Genomic DNA, 19,026 nt, shown 5'->3' with positions numbered 1-19,026 from the left:
GATAATTATCATTAAATTACATAATTATTTAATTTTAATATGTTTTTTAAAATTATTAAGAGACTAGTTAATTAATTTTTTTGGCAAGAATAAAGAATTACATATCATTCATCTTTTAATTTTACAGTATTATTTAATTCAAGTTTTTTTGTGTGTTACTACAAGAATATTGTGTAAGATTCAAAATTTTTTAGCATTACAATTATTTTGATTATTTAACTATTAAATATTAAAAAAATTATTATTATATATTTATAACATTAAGTTTATTTTGAATATTTAGCTATTTAAAAAATGACTCATATTTATTTACATTCAATATTGAAATTTTAATTTTGAAATAAATATTTAAAAATGAAAACTTAAATTTCATTGAAATTGAATTACTTTGTCCAAACAAGAAAATTAAAATACAAGAAATTGAATTGCCTCATCCAAATAAAATATTTACAAATGAAAGGAATTTAAATCAAGGCAATCAAAATGTTGTGTATTTAAATTTTCAAGTAATTTTTAAATCCCCCATCCAAACACAGGGTAATTTCATATGCTAGCTTTATGAAGTTTCTATGAAATGGAGGTATGAGCGTATGGGGAGTGGTATTGGTGTTGTAAATGTTAAGTTTTTAAGGAAAAAATGGTTTTTGAATGGCGTTTTCTTCTTGAGAAGTTATCGACTCACTTAAATTTGTTGCGTAGAAACATTATCAGAAATTTGCAGTGGGTAGCATGTGTTCTTTACTTTAAGGAAAATGAGGATTTAGATGATTACTTATTTAGCATGTGTTAACATAGATTCACTTAAAAAAATAGAAGGATGTTAACAACTAGTACCTTTTTAATTTGAAAACAAAAACCATTATATTTTGTTTAGACTAACATAAATAAAAGGATAGTTATGTATTTTTGTCTATAAATAAAAATATTAAAAAATCTTTTTTTTTCTCTCTCCCATTGGTCATATCCTAACAACCCAAAATTACTTCTCTCTCCGTTTAACTCTTCTTCCTGTTACCATCCACATCGTTCACATGTTTTTCTTTAAAAAAATGATCACTTTGTTTTGCAGTTTTTTTTAAAAGAAAGATGCTATTATTTCCTAGAATATGAAAATCAATTACCTCTTATTAGCCAATATGAAAGCTGATTTTATCTGTTCTAGTTTTGCTTGAATCTTTGTCTCGGTGGCAGCACAACTCTATTAATTCTTTTTCCCAATATTGATAAAACAACAGCGGAAACCCGGAAACCATTTAGATAAAAATAGAAGAGAAGAAAAAGCTCCAATTTTTATTACCAAGTACTATTCATGTGAAGATAAAAATCTGTACAATGTGTCAGGTCTCAAACTGAATCGGTAACAAGAAGAAAGAGTTAGCGAGAGAGAAACACTAAAGCAGGAATTTCGGATTGTTAGGACTAATATGGATAGTGGGAGAGAGAAAAACAAAGATTTATTTATATTTAAAGTACAAAAATATATAATTACGCTTTTATTTATGTTAGTCTACATAAAAAAATAATGGTTTTTCTTCAAATATAGAAGGTGTTGATTGCTAACATATTTTGTTTTTTAAGATAGTCTATGTTAACAAATTCATATATATATATATATATATATATATATATATATATATATATATATATATATTATTTTTTTTGTTCTGTTATAATTATCGTATTGGATTATTTTATACAAACCAATAAAATCTATTAAATAGATGAAATAAAATAATAATTTTATAAAATTAATCTTATCATTCTAAATTTATTTTTAATTTTTATTGTTCATATCATTAATCATTAATATTATACGAGATATAAATCAAGATTGTAATTAATATTACATTAAAAAGTTAAAATAATAATTTTTTTTATTCTTATACAATGATTATCATGGGGCACATGAAGTATATTTTATCAAAGTTAGTAGTCATGGATTTTATAAGATATTTTCAACGACGGTTCTAAAAGATTAGTCACTACTATATAATAAAAAAAAGCTTTCAATCGATGGTTTTAAAAGGCTTTCAACAACATTTTTGAACCAATGTTGTTATAGCGACATAAAAAATATATTTTGTAATAGTGAGTATACCAATATGAGAATTGACCCTAATACTAGTATCCCTTCTTACTTGCTATAAGTCCAACATTGGTTCAAAATCATAGTTGAAAATCTTTTAAAACCATCATTAAAAGTCATTTTTTAGTAATGACTAATCTTTTAGATTATATTTCTCATTTTGTTTAGAGTCATTTGATGTATGATTGTGTATGAGTTTGAATATTTCATGTACACATCTTAACATATTTTCCTTAAAAAAAAAAATTTTAAAAAGAAAAATAATATCTTATGCTTCTATTAAATAAATAAATCAAATATGTTAAGATCAGTACATGGAATATTATTTATTTAATCTTAGCTTTATTGTAAATCTTAAATTTAATATATATACATAAAACTCATTTCATCTAAGAGTCAATCTGTCGAAATCTATTTCCATTCCTAACTAATCTATATATTTTGGGTTGAGTATTTTGAGTGTTTGAATCGAATCCAACTCAACCCAACCTAACTCAATCAAACCCATTGTTCCATTACAAGAAAAAAGGTAAATAGCAACCGCAAAATCAGTCATTATGATTGGCAAATCAAACACTATCTAGATCAACGACTGATTCAACGACTAACCTTGCTTAGTCGTTATAACATTGGTCATTGTTCTATAGTGACTAATTCAACGATTGGGAGTCAATGGTTGATTCAATGACTGCGAGTTGGTGATCGGTCCTCAGCGACTGATTCAGTGACTCATGCACAATGATTGATTTAGTGATTATCAAAGATTGTTTCAACAATTGAGCGATAACAATTGATTTAGTGACTGAATTTCATTAATTTAATAGTTTAATTTAGCGACTAGGTCAATGACTGATCCAATATCTCAATTGTGAAATCAATCACTGATTTGTTTTTTTATTTTTGAAAAGTCATTTTAATAATAAAAAAAATTACCTAATAAAAATATAATATATACATTATATTTTTTAATCACTCAAATCTTATGTGTTGCTTTTATGCATAATATGTTTCTATGGAGCAATACTCAAATCATATTAAAACTGCAATTTATGTCACATGATAAAATAATCATATAAAAATTTTTATTTATATTATAATGAATCAAGGAAATAGTACTATAACAAGCAATAAAGGTTGTAGTGTCTAACACTTAATACAATCAATAATGAACCAAGGTTGTAGTAGACACTAGACACCAAGTAACTGTGACTTTCAAATAACAAATGGAAAACATTCATGTGATGAATTTGCCGGTAAATAAAGATAAATTCATTTTGTTGATGCAACAATATCCTCTTAATTGATAATAAGAACTATGCAGCCATTTTAACTAGGTTGGGTATTGAATTTTGGTGTTGAACCCAATGCAACCCAATCCATTAAGGTAACATATATTTTTTAATTTTAATTTATTATTTAAATATGTTTTATGAAAAATAGACTTTTACAATTTTGATCCCTCTATTTTCGCAAATTAATGATTTTGGTCCTCTTGGTTTGTAATTGTAAAATTGGGTCTCGCTGGTATTCAAAATTGGTGATTTTTATACTCTATCCAATTGGCTTGGTTGATTGTTTGAATTTGAACTTGACTCATGTTGACGTGTAAGCACTAGTTATGGTTAGTAGTGCGGTGCCTCGTTAATTACCAATTAACATAAATAGACCAAAATTTTAAGAAATGAAAATTGTTAGAAACCCGATGAAGACCAACTTTTACGTTGTCTTTTCACATTTTAACCCTAACATTTGCTAAGTTACCATACTCATTCTTTTGTTCTTTGAGAGAGACTAGTGAGGAGAGCTTTGATTGGCGATTGGAAGGTGAAAACAATCGTGAGCATCATTGTTGAAGATTGATGGCTGGGGGCGTGTTCTCTCACAAACGTAAATCTCGCGCAGCGAACATTGGAAGGAAAATGGATGAGCCGTTTTATTGTTTGAGGTTAGATTCCTGACATTGTAAATGAAATTTTTTGGTTGGTTTGGATTTTTTTATTGCAAGTGATCCAATGTTAGGTTTTCTTTTTATTGATTGTGGTCCACTGTGAGGAATCATTATGTGACTATTTGGTAGGGACATTGACTAGTTTATGTTGTGACTTTATGGGAGTCTTTAGGGTTCCTTGTTCATATTTGGGGCTAGAATTCTCAAATATTACAAATTGGGCATCAAGAGAGCACCAGGAAAACCAAAGGAAATAAGGAACAAAGCAAATGGTGAGTCAAATGATTAGTACAACTTAGCTAGACAAAAACTTTCCGTTGTTTGCAAAAACTGTGGAAAAGTAGGTCACAATAAACAAACATGCAAGGGCTAAATTAAGGCTGACAGGGAAATTCCAAAATGTGGAAACAAGGTAAAACATGTTTATTCTATTTTCATTTTACAATTAAAACATGATTTGAAGATGAAAAATTGTAGCTAATTCTATTTTTTTATATATATATTTACAATTGAAATAGGATGTGAAGAGGAAAAATGCAGCAATACCACAATCACCTTCTAAGAATTCAAAGAAGGGTTTCAATTTAAGTCTAGACCTAGTGGAACATCTGTTGCATCAGCACCGTTTACCCCAATTGCTGAGTCAAGTGTTAATGTTCCAACTCCAACTGTTGAGTCACGTGCACGAATTCAATCTAGAACAACAAGATCAAGTGCTCATGTAGGAACAACATCATCAACTACTCATTCAAGTACATTTTCTTAAGCAAGAACTAGTCAATCTAGTGCACCACCATTGAGCTAGGAATCATTAGCTACACCTTCATTAAGCCAAGTCTCATCGGCAAGTGGACTTATAAGTCACAATGTTTCCTTCTCTACACTAGCTACATCTTCAAACTTGAATGTGGATTGAGTAGGAGGGTGTTTTGAACACACTTTTTTTTTAATTATGGATCTTTTTATGTATTTTACAAAACTTTTATCTCCGGGTGTTTGTTCTGAATGAAGGACCACTATGATGGTACCTTTTGGATCTTTATTTTGGATGGTAGTGTGTGATGTTATCTTTTGAATGGTATTATTGCTGACTTATTTTGAATTTGAATTTGAATGTAACTCAATGTCTAAGAATGGTGTTATGAATTACTTCATATGCCTATAGATCATTCTTAGACAACTACTGAATGTTGGTATCACAAATTATTAATAGTATTGAATGTTGGTATTTCTATTTCACTTCTATTTCATTATTTATTGTTTAACACCATTCTCATATACCAATTTGACATCTATGTTTCATAAACTAAGTTCATAATGTTGGTATCATTACAAATTCTTACACTTATATTTCATTAATGGTACTAAAAACATCATTTTCATATCTGAATTTGACACCAAAAGTTATGGTGTTTAACAACAAATTAAGAAAACTAAACAAGACCATACTCATTGATACCCCATACATCAACCATTTGTTAAAGTCACGAGAAGAAACAACATTCTTGGATAGCAAATAAAAATTTTCATTCTTCAACCATTTGTTAAAGTCATAAGAATTACAAGTTAGGACAATTTTGCATTGATACCAAATACACATACAACATTCCCTATAACCTCATCATAGAGATTACAATCAGAAAAACATATGTCAACACTAAGTCATATCTTTACTCACAACATCAATACCTTTTACCAACAACTAAGACAACCATCAACATTAAAGATACTCAAGACGCAATAAAATCAATCACCAACAACTTTTTATTCACTTAATTCATCTTGGTCTTCATGTCATTTTCCCTCAGTTTGAACTAATCCACCTTCCTTAGCAGCCCAAACCATTATTCTTTTTACATGATCATTAATCGGAGGATCGAACCATTGAAAAAATCACATCTTTTTCTCCTTGAAACCTGAAAACATGAAATAAATAAATAATGAACAAAAAAAATTGAAAAAGAAAAAATCAACAGTGATCAATGAAGCATCCAAGTTGTCAATAGAGCATACCTTGTATAGCCCACAATCGAAAAACCTTCTTGAAGGATTATCCTCAATCCACAAAGTCATCAATGGAGCATCCAAGTTGCAGTGACACAATACACCAAATCTTTGAAGTCCAGAACTAGGTATATTTGATGAAGCACCACTTCTCTCTATCAAGATAGACATTAATTGTTGTTTAGGGTTTGGGATGACAAAGTGAATACAGTAAGGAAACAACAAGTAAAGGGAAAGACAAGGGCATAAGGAAGATGAAAATTGGGGAAGAAAACTAGGCTTCATCAATCTGAGGGCGATGACAACGACTTAAGGAGATATGGGGAAGAAAAAGTGTTTGAGTGATTCCCTCATGTTATAAATGTTAATTAATTTATTTATCTTTTTCAATTAATTTAAATTTAAGTTAATTACACTACCAACCAACTTATAAGCATGCCACTTCACCAATTTAATTAGTCAACATTAATAAGAAAACGGTCAACCAAGTCAATTGGATGGAAGTATGAAAATTACCAATTTTGGAAACCTAAAGGATCTAATTTTAAAATTATAAACCATGGGGGGCAAAATAAAAAATTTGAGAAACCAAGGGAACCAAAATTACAATTAAGCCAAAAAAATAAAAAAAAAATGAGAAAAATCACCCATTAAACACTATTGCATAACTACACAAGCGAGCCCCAATGTCTTTGTCTCACCTTTCCTTCTTATCTAGAGTTATTTACTTTTCTTCCTTTCTTGCCTTTGCCTCACATTTCTATTTTATTATTATTATTTAATTTTTGGTTTAATTTGTTTAAATGCTTAAAAAAAATGAGAAAAATCACCCATTAAACACTATTGCATAACTACACAAGCGAGCCCCAATGTCTTTGTCTCACCTTTCCTTATCTAGAGTTATTTACTTTTCTTCCTTTCTTTCCTTTGCCTCACATTTCTATTTTATTATTATTATTTAAGTTTTGGTTTAATTTGTTTAAATGCTTTACTTTATTAGTTAACATTAATTGTTTTAAGTTGACCACATGGTAATGCTAATTTGGGGTGGAAATTAACATTTTAGGGAGGGTGTATTCAATTAGGATTTGAATGAATTTTAAAAGACTTTTTTTAATGAAAAAGTCATGTGGTATTCAATCAATACTTTTAAACAATAAAAATAAGTCTTGTGGTATTCAATCAAGACTATTATGATATTTTAAAGAGTATAATAAAATTCATTGGTATTCAATTAAGATTTTTTACAATTCATAAAAAGTCTTTTGGTATTTAAAAGTATACGAATTTTAATGGATTTTTTTATAATAGATTTTGATGAATTTCAATTGACTTTTTAATACAAAATACCCATCAAACAATCTCACTTAAACTCGAGATTTTGTTAAACTTTTTCTTTCTTTCTTCTGCTATCGGGTTTTTCTTTCTTGTATCAATATAAAATTACTTGAGACATCCAAAATATAGAAGCCAAAATCCTCAAAATACAAGTATCTAAATGCATGTGCTAAAGGTTTGGGAATTCGAGTCTTCCCATGTTAAACATTGACATCAATGGCTTTTTTTGGTAGGCAATATTAGATACCAGTACCATTTTTTACACTATGCCAAAGAGGCCCTGAGTTATAGAAAGTAAAATAACTTTAGGGAATTCATTTTCCATCATAACTCAACCTTACCCCATAAATTTACAATGAAAACCTTTGCCCACACTACTACAAAAATGATATTTTAAGACACAAGTTTTAAGACAGTTATATAAAAATCGATGACGTATGTTAAGTGGTGACAACTTTGTAAATAATTACAATTTTTAAAGATGATTTTCTTAAAACCATTTTTGAAAACATTTTACCATTTTCTCGATCATGTTCTCACTCATGGCTCTAAAGTTCACGCCAAATTGTCTGTGTAGGCCAAATAGTTTTCATTACTTCACCTACACTTGCCTTGGCAGCTGGTAAGCAAATACAAAGCCTAAAAAAATGAAATGGTTGAGAATTATTTAAGGATCAGATGGTGGTGTGGTTGAGAATTATTTAATTACCTGATATAATGCTACATTATGCCTTTGTATATGGTTAAAATTTTCTAAATTTTGTTGGTCACTGTTATAAGCATTATACGGTTCAACATTTTTTTTTCTTTTTTCTTGGGAGGCCTACCAATGAGAGTTCTGCAAAGTAAGCAGCATCAATCACAACCAGCCTATAAAGGCAATTAAATTAAAACACCACTTGTTGCATGTGTTTCTTGATGCGTAAAAATATGATTGCAGTGTTTTTCATATACATGTGTTGCAATGTGTATTTCTTCATGACCTATTATTTTATGATTAATCACGACTAGGAGATGTTGCATGTATACATGATGTTGCATGTGCTTTGAACTACTATAGGTGAAATTTGTAATTTATTTCTAATTAGGTCCTTGCTAGTGTAACATGGTCAATTTTTTAATGATAATAATTTTATTATTTTTTTAAAAAAATACATTCTAAGACAGTTCTTATTGGGAAAACCGTCTTAGAATCCTCAAATTTGTTAACTTTTTTTTCTTTTTTAAAAAAGACATTCTAAGACGGTTATCTAAAAAACTGTTTTAGAAAGTCCTACTTTCTAAGACGGTTTTTCAGAGAACCGTCTTAGAATCCTCACTAATTTTTAATTTTTTTTAAAAATGATTCTAAGATGATTTTTAAAAGAACCGTCTTAGGAGATTACTCTTCTAAGACGATCCTTAGTTAAAAACCATTTTAAAAAGTACACTATAATTTTGTTTCCACTATAATTTTGAATGTTTTCTAAAAATTAATGAAATTCTTTAAAATCTTGAAAATTTATAAAAGTCCTTTCAAATCTTATGAATTCATGTTATAAATCCATTAAAATCCAAATTATAAAACTCAATCACAAAAGTCTTTTAAAAAAATCTTAAAAGTCGTTACATTTTTACAAATTCTTTTAAAATCTCTAATATTTTTTTATTCTAAAAAGTTTTTAAATATTCTAATCCAATACAACCCCTTACTAAAAGAGTTTGTATTTTTGAAAGGTAAATCAAGAATATTATTAAAAAAAAAGAGGCAACCAAATGTGACCACGACTAAAATTACATAATGTCTATCATCAAAGACAAAGCAATGACAACATATACCCTAAACATGCCATGTGATTTATGCACTAGTTTGCATAAGATAAACATCTTGACAAGGTGCCCCTACAACTAAACCAAGCTCAAGAGATTTCTTTTACATGTTCCAAAACCCTCTTGACAATAGTGTACGAATTGATTATATCTACTTCAACCTTAGTTTCTATGAAGCCACAAATACCAACATGTTGCGTTCCATATAAGCTAACAAAAGTGACACAACCTCTTACCTTTAAAAATCAAATCATGTTGCATATAATGACTTTGCACTTCGTTGTGCTGCACGATGGAAACACCCAACCAGCCAAACACTCTATTCCACATCTGAAAAGAGAAACCAGAGTGCAAAAAAAGATGTGTAACATTCTCCTCAACATTACAAAAGACACAATTTAATGAATTCACGTTAACTCCTCTCCGCCTCAAAGCAACACATGATTGTAGGCTATCATGCAATAATCTCCACAAGAACGCCAAAACTTTAGAGGGACAAGCACATTTCCCGAAAGATACAAACAAATTCACTGATTTTGGTCACTATTTAGCATTTTTCTAGTAGTGGTGGTTCATACTCAGCAACTAAGGTTGAAGTAGATATAATCAATTCCTACACTATTGCTACCGAAAAGTTGTGGCTACCACCTCTCACCCATATCCAATGATCCTTCTCGTGCAAATTCAACTACACATCCTGAATCTTGAGTAACAATTGATCTGGAAGTTCTTCTTCCCAACCAAGCAACCATGTTTTCCAGACTTGGTTCCACGGTTACCCAAATGAAGTCTGCTGCCCCATATCATAGCGCGACACCTTTATTAACCAAAATTTGATATGACTGAGGAAACTCCTCCATCAAACGACCACCACCTAACCACCTGTCGCTCCAAAATAAAGTGTTATGTCTATTCCATACCTCTTTATATACACCAAACTTGTAAACCTATTACTACCATCATAATTCAATCATAAGTCCAAGCCACCATAGAATGGTGTTTCGAACCCAAAATATTCTCAGCAGAGCAAGATTTAAGTTCAACAAATCTAAAGGATAATATCTTATACCATACAACATCATAGTCAGTCAAAAACCGCCACCTTTATCTGGACAAAAGACTTTTATTAAAAACTTCAAGGTTTTTTAGACCAAGCTAGCCTGCCTTCAGATTTAGGTAGGCACACCATGTCCCACTTGATCTAGCAAATTTTCTTTGGTTGAAACATTCCACTGCACAAGAAACGCCGTTGGAACTTCATCAATTAAGCTAATACTTTCTTTGGGGCTTTAAAGAAGTAGAAGAAATACAAAGACAAACTTGTCAAAATGGAATTTAGCATAGTAATCCTTATTCCTAAGGACATAAACCTTCCTTTCAATACCGAAAAATTCATCCTAAAGGCGACTAATAAAGGTTCCTAGAATGTTACCCTTGTTGGACTCCTTCCAACTAGAATTCCCAAGAATTTAAAAGGTAGAGATGCAACAAAACAATTTAGAAAGGCTGAGGCTCTTGCTAAAAAAATATCAAGCACATATACACCATTCATTTTACTTTTCATAAAATTTACCCTTAACCCTAAGACCATTTCGAAGGACACGAGCACGAGCACTGCTTTAATGCCCTACAAGTTTTCCCAAGAAGCCTCCCCACAAATCACCAAGTCATCAACATATAGTAATAAAGAGAAACAAATATCCTTCAACACTCATAAACCCTTGAACCTCCCTAGCTCCACAACTTTGTTTATCAAACCTTTTAAAGCCTTAGTGACAATGATAAAAAGAAAAGGGGTCAAAGGATCCCTTGCTTTAGCCCCCATTTTTCCAAAAACTCCATCGTCAAGCTATTATTTACCAAGACAAACATATGGCTCGTGCAAACAACATACTTTATCCACCTTCTCCATATCAAAACAAATCTTAGATGAGCCATCATATTATGGGTTTTCATGGGTTTGGGTCTACCTATCACCCAAACCGACTCAATTATATTGAGTTGGATTTTTGTAAGCATTCATGTTAAACTCGACCCGACCCAATTAAGACTCAATAATAAGTGGGTTGGATAATGAGTTCTATTCTTTTGAACCGACCCAATCCATACCATATAATTAAATTTATTATTATTTATAAATTAATTATTAAATACAAAACACAATAATTTTTAGCTCACATAATTTACTAAATTATTAAATTAAACCCCATGATTTTTTTCTTTTTAAGTTATTATTTTTATCTCTGTCTTGTTTTTGTTTATGTTTTATCATGTTAATACAATATTTTGTTTCTATCTAAAATAAAAATATCATATTAGCATTGAAATCATTAATTATAATTTGGTATTTTTCAAGCGCATTTAATCATTATATAATTACAAAGCCTTAGGAAAAATAAATTATTGTTCTAAAAAAATTATTTTTATAAAATAAAAAAATAAAAAATATTTAGACCCGATTAACCCAACTTATTTATGATCAGGTTAGGCTTGTAAAAAAAATTACACAAATCTAACCCAATATAACCCGTAAAATTTTGATTGGATTGAATAACAAGTTTAAGCAAACTAATCTAATCCGACTCATAAATACCCCTCCATCATATAATCAAAGAACTCCCTGTTAAATCGTAAGACTTTTTTGAAATCTATTTTAAAATGGAAACAACTCTTACCATGTCTCGAGGCAAAATTCACAAACTCATTAAGAACCACAATCCAGTCCCATTCAATGTATTTCATGCTTCCAAAAATGCAGTTCGTCTCTCCAATATAACCTGTGATAGAACTTTCTTCAACCTTGAAGTCAACATCTTAGAGATAAGCTTATGTATAATATCAATTACCTTGTGTTTGGATCAATAATTTCAAAATTTCAAGGAATTTGAAATGCTTAGAATTTGGATTGCTTTAATTTTAATTTCCTTCATTTTCAAATTCTTTGTTTGGATAAATTAATTCAAATTTCTTCCATTTTAAATTCTTTGTTTGGATAGGGCAATTCAATTTCCTCCATATGTAAAATTTCAATTTTATATTTTAAATAGATGAAATGTTAATATTAAAATTTATATAAAATAAACACAATCTAATTTTAAAATATTAATTAAAAAATAATTTCAATTTTTAATAATTTATAAATATAAAATATTGATAATTTTGCATGACCACAATGATATTTTTAAATCGACATCAACTAAGGCTATTTTTCGGTCGACATCAAATAAAATTTTTTTTATCAAAGTATGCCGGGAATATTTGTTAGCTGACGTCAGCCGGAGCTATTTTTTGGCTAACGTTGGTTAAGTCTATTTTTCAGCCGATGTTAGCTAGATTTTTTTAACCAATGTCGGCTAGGATTTGTTTGACCGACACCGGCTAGGTCTTTTCGAACGACATTGACCAAGAATATTTTTAGCCAACGTCGGCCTAAAAAAAAATCCCAGCAGGCGTTGACAAAAAATTTTACCCAATATCAGCTAAAAAATAGTTTGGTTGATGTCGACCAATAAAACCTACTCGATGTCGGCTGAAAAACATCATTGGTTAACGTTGGCTGAAAAATCCCTAGTTGAAGTTGGCTAAAAGAATAGCCCTGACCAATGTCGGACAAAAAAACCTACCCGACATCGGCTATAAAATAGCCTTGGCTGATGTTGGCTAAAAAATAGCTTTGACCGATGTCGACGGAATGTCGACTGTAAGAACCTAGTTGATATTGACTAAAAATAGTCATGCCCGATGTCGGTCAAAAATACCTTGTTGGTGTTAGCAGAAAAAACCCTAGCCAGCATCAACCAAAAAACCTGACTAGTGTGATTAAGAAATAGCTCTGGCTGATGTCAGCTAGAAAACCCTAGTCGATGTCAGCAAAAAAATCCTAACCGGCATCGACTAAGAAAATCTAGTTGACATAAGCCAAAACACCCTAGTTAACATCGGTTAAAAAATAACCTTAGCCGATATTGGCTAAAAAATAGCTTTGGTTGATGTTGGCTGAAAAAACCTAACTGATGTCGGTTGAAAAACCCTAACAGGTGTTTACTCAAAAGTTAGTCATGACTGATGTCAGTAGAAAAAATCTAGCCAACGTTGGCCAAAAAAACCATTGGTAAATATCAATTGAAAAAATCTGGATGACAATGGCCAAAAAGTCCTTGGCCGACATTAGCAAAAATTTTTCATGATTGACGTCAGTGAGAAAATAACCCTAACCAACATCATCTATAAAAAATCTTAGCCGATATCGGTAAAAAATAGTTTTGGTTGACATCATACAAAAAAATTCTGACAAAAAAAACCTCAGCCAGCGTCAATGAAAAACAATTTATGTCGCTATCGGCCGTAAAAACTTTGGTCACCCGTAGTTGTGAGTGTTAAGCGAGAAAGAATCGCGAGCAAGAACGTGGGTTAGAGTGAGCATTTCCGAAAAAAAGAATTTCAAATTCTATATTTTTTGAGAGAATTTAAAATCTCACTATTTTAGGCAATCAAAATAATTCATAAAAATATAAAAAATTAAATCCTCTTTCAGATACTCTCTTCAAACAAGCTATATTTTATCACAAATCATTTTAAATTCCTTAAAAAAATAAACTCTCCTATTAAATTGGTCCATCCAAACACACTATTAAAGAAATTGACTTATATTCTATTATCGACTGTGGGTAAAAGAGTTCGTATTTGATCAAACTCCAAAGCATTAACCTAGAACAAATCAAAATGTGCAATTTTTTTAACTATGCAGTGTCTTCATAATTGCATATAAAATTTTGTGTTTATAATATAATTATTTGAAAGCAAAAAGTAAAATAAATCAAAATGCAGTATAACTATTCGAAAGTTATATCCAAATGTTATTTGAAAATTGTATGGAAATTTTCTTTTAAATTGTAAAATAATTTTTACTTTTCTGTAACCATTGAGTCTACTTAATCCAATCCAATCCGTTATTAATCGAGCTGATTCAATTTAAATTTGATAAAAAAATGTTATATAAATCCAATACAACTCAACTCAAACTATTTTGATAGAATCGAATAATGAGTTTGTTGAAACCCAACTCTACCTGCCCATAAACACCCTAAGTTTCTCGCAAGCCTTAACCTAATATAAAGAAAAATTATGTGAAGAATATGAACATAATGATCAATGAATGTTTATAAAAAGTTCGTATAAAACTTTGTTTTCTCCTATGCAATATGAGAATATAAGTGAGCCAACACAAGTATACAAATTTAATTAGTTATATAATTGTACTACGTAACTTTTGTGCTATTTCTCTTTCTTTTTTTATTATTATAATTATAAAGAATTAATAAAAGAATTAATTTTTTTATAAGCAAACGTTAAATATATTATAATTATTTTAGTCCTTTCCTAATTTTCAAATTTCATTTAATGAAAATATAAAGTTATAAAAATACTCTAGCGTTTTATATTAGATAAATTGAAACAAATTTTTAATTTGCCTATCGAAAAAGACATTGAAGCAGCAGTTTTTTTCTCTAAAAAAACAACAGGGTTTTATACTTAATTATGAAGTATTCTAATAGCAAAACTCAATATACATATTCAATCTAGTAACGTGACGTGACGTAGAAAAGCAAAATGCTATGTATTTCTTATAGCAATTAGGGTGAATAAAAACTAGTTCGGTAAAAAAATTTGAACCAAATTGATTTTAAATTGTTTTAATCAGTTTTATTTTATATTCAAATAGTCAATCTAATTTAAAAACTGATTCAAAAATGAATTTGATTTTAAAAAATTGATTCTGAATCGAATTAGTTTTTAATTAGTTTTAATATGATTTTGAGAATCAGATTAGTTTCAAATTAATTTTCAAATTATTTTTTTAAAATTAAAAAATATTCAAGTAAAAATCAATAATCAATTCGGTTAATCAGACTAATTTTGTAGAAACAATTCAGTTAATCAAATTAGTTTTATAAAATAATACACTCATTTTTTCTTAAACTAGTTTGAAAAAAATCAATTCATTCAATTTGAACCGATTTTTTTTTTCACACCAATGCTTGTTTTTAGCATTTTTGTTACATACTGCTTCGTTTGTATGTACAGCAAAATTGTTGAAGCCAATTAGGGATTCGTATGCGTGTGGTAAAGACAGACGAGCAATTCGTCGGTGCCTAATAACCTATATAAGCCACTGGCCACTGCATATGCATGTGACTGTGTTTCCTCTAAAAAAAATACTCAACTGAATCAGCTCGATCGACCACGAGATTTTCTTTCGTGAACACGGGATGCCAAATGAAATAATTGGTTGATTTGGTTCTGCTGGGTCTTTCCTGCGATGGATCAATTGATTTGTCATATTCTCTATCTTATGATATAAAATATAGTGAAACTTGTAGCTCACAATAATTGAATACTAATACTAAACAACAAGGTGCCCATGGTTACGAGCAATGTTTGTGGTTCATGTACGTGATTTTGTCGAAGATATGATAACCTAATTAATTACACTTGTATTGTCATGTTTAGAAGAGCTAGCTGAATCTTTTGGAAAAATATGTCTCATGTTGGTAAGTTAGAAACAAATAAAAGACTATATAAGATAGGATTATGACTCTAAATTGTTAAGGTATTTTTGGTCAAGACTTTTATAAACAAAGGTTAATTAGGTTTAAGGGTAAGTATTAACTATTAAGCTAATTGATCTGGTCATATAAGTTGAAAGTCCACATTTTATTGCACTCTTGGACATATTATATAGTTTATATTTTATAGTTTTCACAAACATCAACAATTAATTAATATAATTTTTTATTATACTTTTCACTGTTCACCAAGCATAAGACTGTTTTTTTTCTCTTTCAAGTTTATACTACCTACCTACTTTTTTTATTTATCTACAATTAACCTAGCTAATATATAATTAATATGCACAAGCTCTATGTTGCAAAACCTAAAAGGTAAAAAAAAAATTGACTAGGATATGTAGTCATTTTTGTGTGCGTATAGAAGGCAAAACAAAATGAAAAAAAAAAATCATATTTGTGTTTGATTGATTCATATAATGGACCAGAAATATCTAGAGCCATCACATGAGGGGGACTCTGGTCCAACCTAACAGCAGAGAAGGTTCTCATCCTTCACTTGGAAATCACAAATGAGGGATGACGTTAGTAGGCTTTCAAATCAATTTATGACAATACTAAAATTATTAAGAGGAGGAACCGAGTAGGTAAGTATATAATTTTAACACAACTGAACGATGAAGTATTATTGTACATATCTACACAAACAAAAACAATATACGCGTGTACATTAAAAAAAAATCAGTGGAAAAAATATTGACACGATAAAAAGAAAAGTTGAATAGTCATAAAGAAAAACAAAAGTTATAACGCCACTATTAAATAAAAAATAAGAAGAATTAATGAAGAGAAAATACTTTTAAATGGAGCAAACCAGAAAGAGAAAAAAGTTTGTACTACAGTATCTCTCGTTTTATCATTATGAGGAAATTGTTTTAAATGTTAATTAAAATAAAATAAAATGTATTTGTGTTTAATGTTAAACACAAAGTCGGAAGTTAATCTATCAATAAGTTAAAGTAATATTATTTTAAATTTCTATAAAAAAAATGTGAAATAAACAATAACCTGCAAGAGATGAGTTATAATTATGTTTATGAGAATACCATTGAACTAAAGAGTATATTAACAGTGTGTTTTGGATTCATGTTTGTAGCTCCAAATCGAGTCTTAGATGAGTCACACATATTTTTGCATTGACCAAGATGTTTGGATATGTGTTGGCTGGGAACATGATTCTAAATTTTTGACTCAAGTTTCATTGAAACAATTAAAATTAAAGTAACTTCTCCATCACCCTAAACTTGATTCACAAGATGTGTTCCAAGTATATTTCTATTGTCTTGATGATAACAAATATAAAACATGTGCATGTATATTTTGATAATTTTACACCTAAAATTGATTTTTATTGTAAGTTTTCAAACAACTTTGTGGGATTAAAATCAATTTTTAATATTGTTAGTCAAACAAAATTCATGTTACAATATACTTATGTTTATTTACAATCAATTTTGTAAAATAATGTTGATTCAAAATCAATTTTATAAATGCATATCCAAACATATACTAAAATAACCCTTAAAAATAATATGGAATAAATAATTATTTATTTTATTAACAATAAAATTTGGATATAAAGATGGTAACATGCAATTTAATTTACCTAAGAATATATGAAACTAAAAAAACTGACATTCAAGCAATAATTATAGTCAATGCATGACAGTACTTAGTTCAGTAAGAAGTTGTCGAGGACCATTTTCTGCAAAGTCGCTCTCACGAGTAATTTATGTAGTTACCAATGCATAAAGCATGAATTTTCTCATGAAAGCTAAATAATACATCATTCATTCATGCATCTAATGTACTGCCGTAGGAAGCTGAATTTTCTCAGTCAACTAAAGGTTTTTCCACTCCGATCCAAACGTACGGATCACACTACCTTGTTCCTTCATTTCCCACCTACATATAGTCCTTATTCATAATAAAAAATAATTACAAAATAAGGTAGAGGTACGTATATATGCATCTTTAACTCAATTGGGCATTGTGTATAAATTCCTTAATAATTTAAGTGGCCCTAACTATTTATTATACAGCTAGCAGAAGCAGGTTGAACCTAGAATAATGCAGGTATTCTCTTTCGTATCTTACCACAAAAAAAATTGCTACAGAGAGACATAAATAAGAAACAAATGCAGTATGAAAATGAAAAGTTACTCTAACCTTTGTTTTTGTTACACTAGCTACGGCTATACTACCAAGTGTAGTCTTTTGGTCACTTCCGTAGGTAGCTGCAATACAATAAAACCAATTATTACAATACAGCTAGCAGATGCAGGTTGATGCCAGGATGATCAGGGATTCATTCGATCATACCAAAAGAATTGGTTAAATATATAGTGACGTATAATAATAAAACTAAAAATAGTACGAAAAGTAACTTTTTTTCAAAAAAAAAAAAACTTGCTATACGACTATACTGCCAAGTGCTCTTTCAGTCACGGGCTTAACCTAACTAATTGCCATTTTATTGAATAATTTATCTAATATATTAGTATCAAATTTGGCCATTTTGATAGCCAACCGGTTAAAATACTTTCAACTAGCTAGTTGTTAATTGTTATGTTGCTGCTACATTTCAAATAGATGAATGATAATGATTAAAATTTATTAATTTTAGTAGGACTTATTTCTCATTTAATGACTCTTTGAAAATGAAATATACAAAAATTGAAGATTTTCATGAATTACTAGTCAATCTTATAAAGAGAGTGTCACTAATATTTTTCTTTTAAATAAAATCATTTTGCTTATGTACCCTCCGATCATTTTGAATCAAGCTCAATGTCCCTTTTAGTCTCTTCATGTTTATGCATTTAAGCTTAAGGGATGGTGTATTATACGGTCGTCAATAATCAATAATGAAGCTACTTTATTCATATATATTTTTATTTACTTTTAATCTTTTGATGCTTAGGCATTCAACTTTGAGGGATTATGTATCCTTCTATCATCATTGAACTGAGCTAAATAACCGATAAAGTAGGTTGGATATCCCAACTGATCTGGTCTATATAGTTGACGAACATTTCAACACCTTACATACATTAATATATGCTTCCTCAGTAGCATCATCCACGCAGGTTTTGAATCCAATATTCTCAATTAGGTTCTTCATCTAGTATTCTCACCTCTGCATATTCATTCAAGTATTTTTGTTTAAACCTTTATAGGTTTCATCTTATAATAACAACCTTGCTATAAACTTA

Source organism: Glycine max, chromosome 14 (genome assembly GCF_000004515.6).
Source record: "Glycine max cultivar Williams 82 chromosome 14, Glycine_max_v4.0, whole genome shotgun sequence".
Classification (NCBI taxonomy): domain Eukaryota; kingdom Viridiplantae; phylum Streptophyta; class Magnoliopsida; order Fabales; family Fabaceae; genus Glycine; species Glycine max.
Note: the sequence above shows the minus strand (reverse complement) of the source record.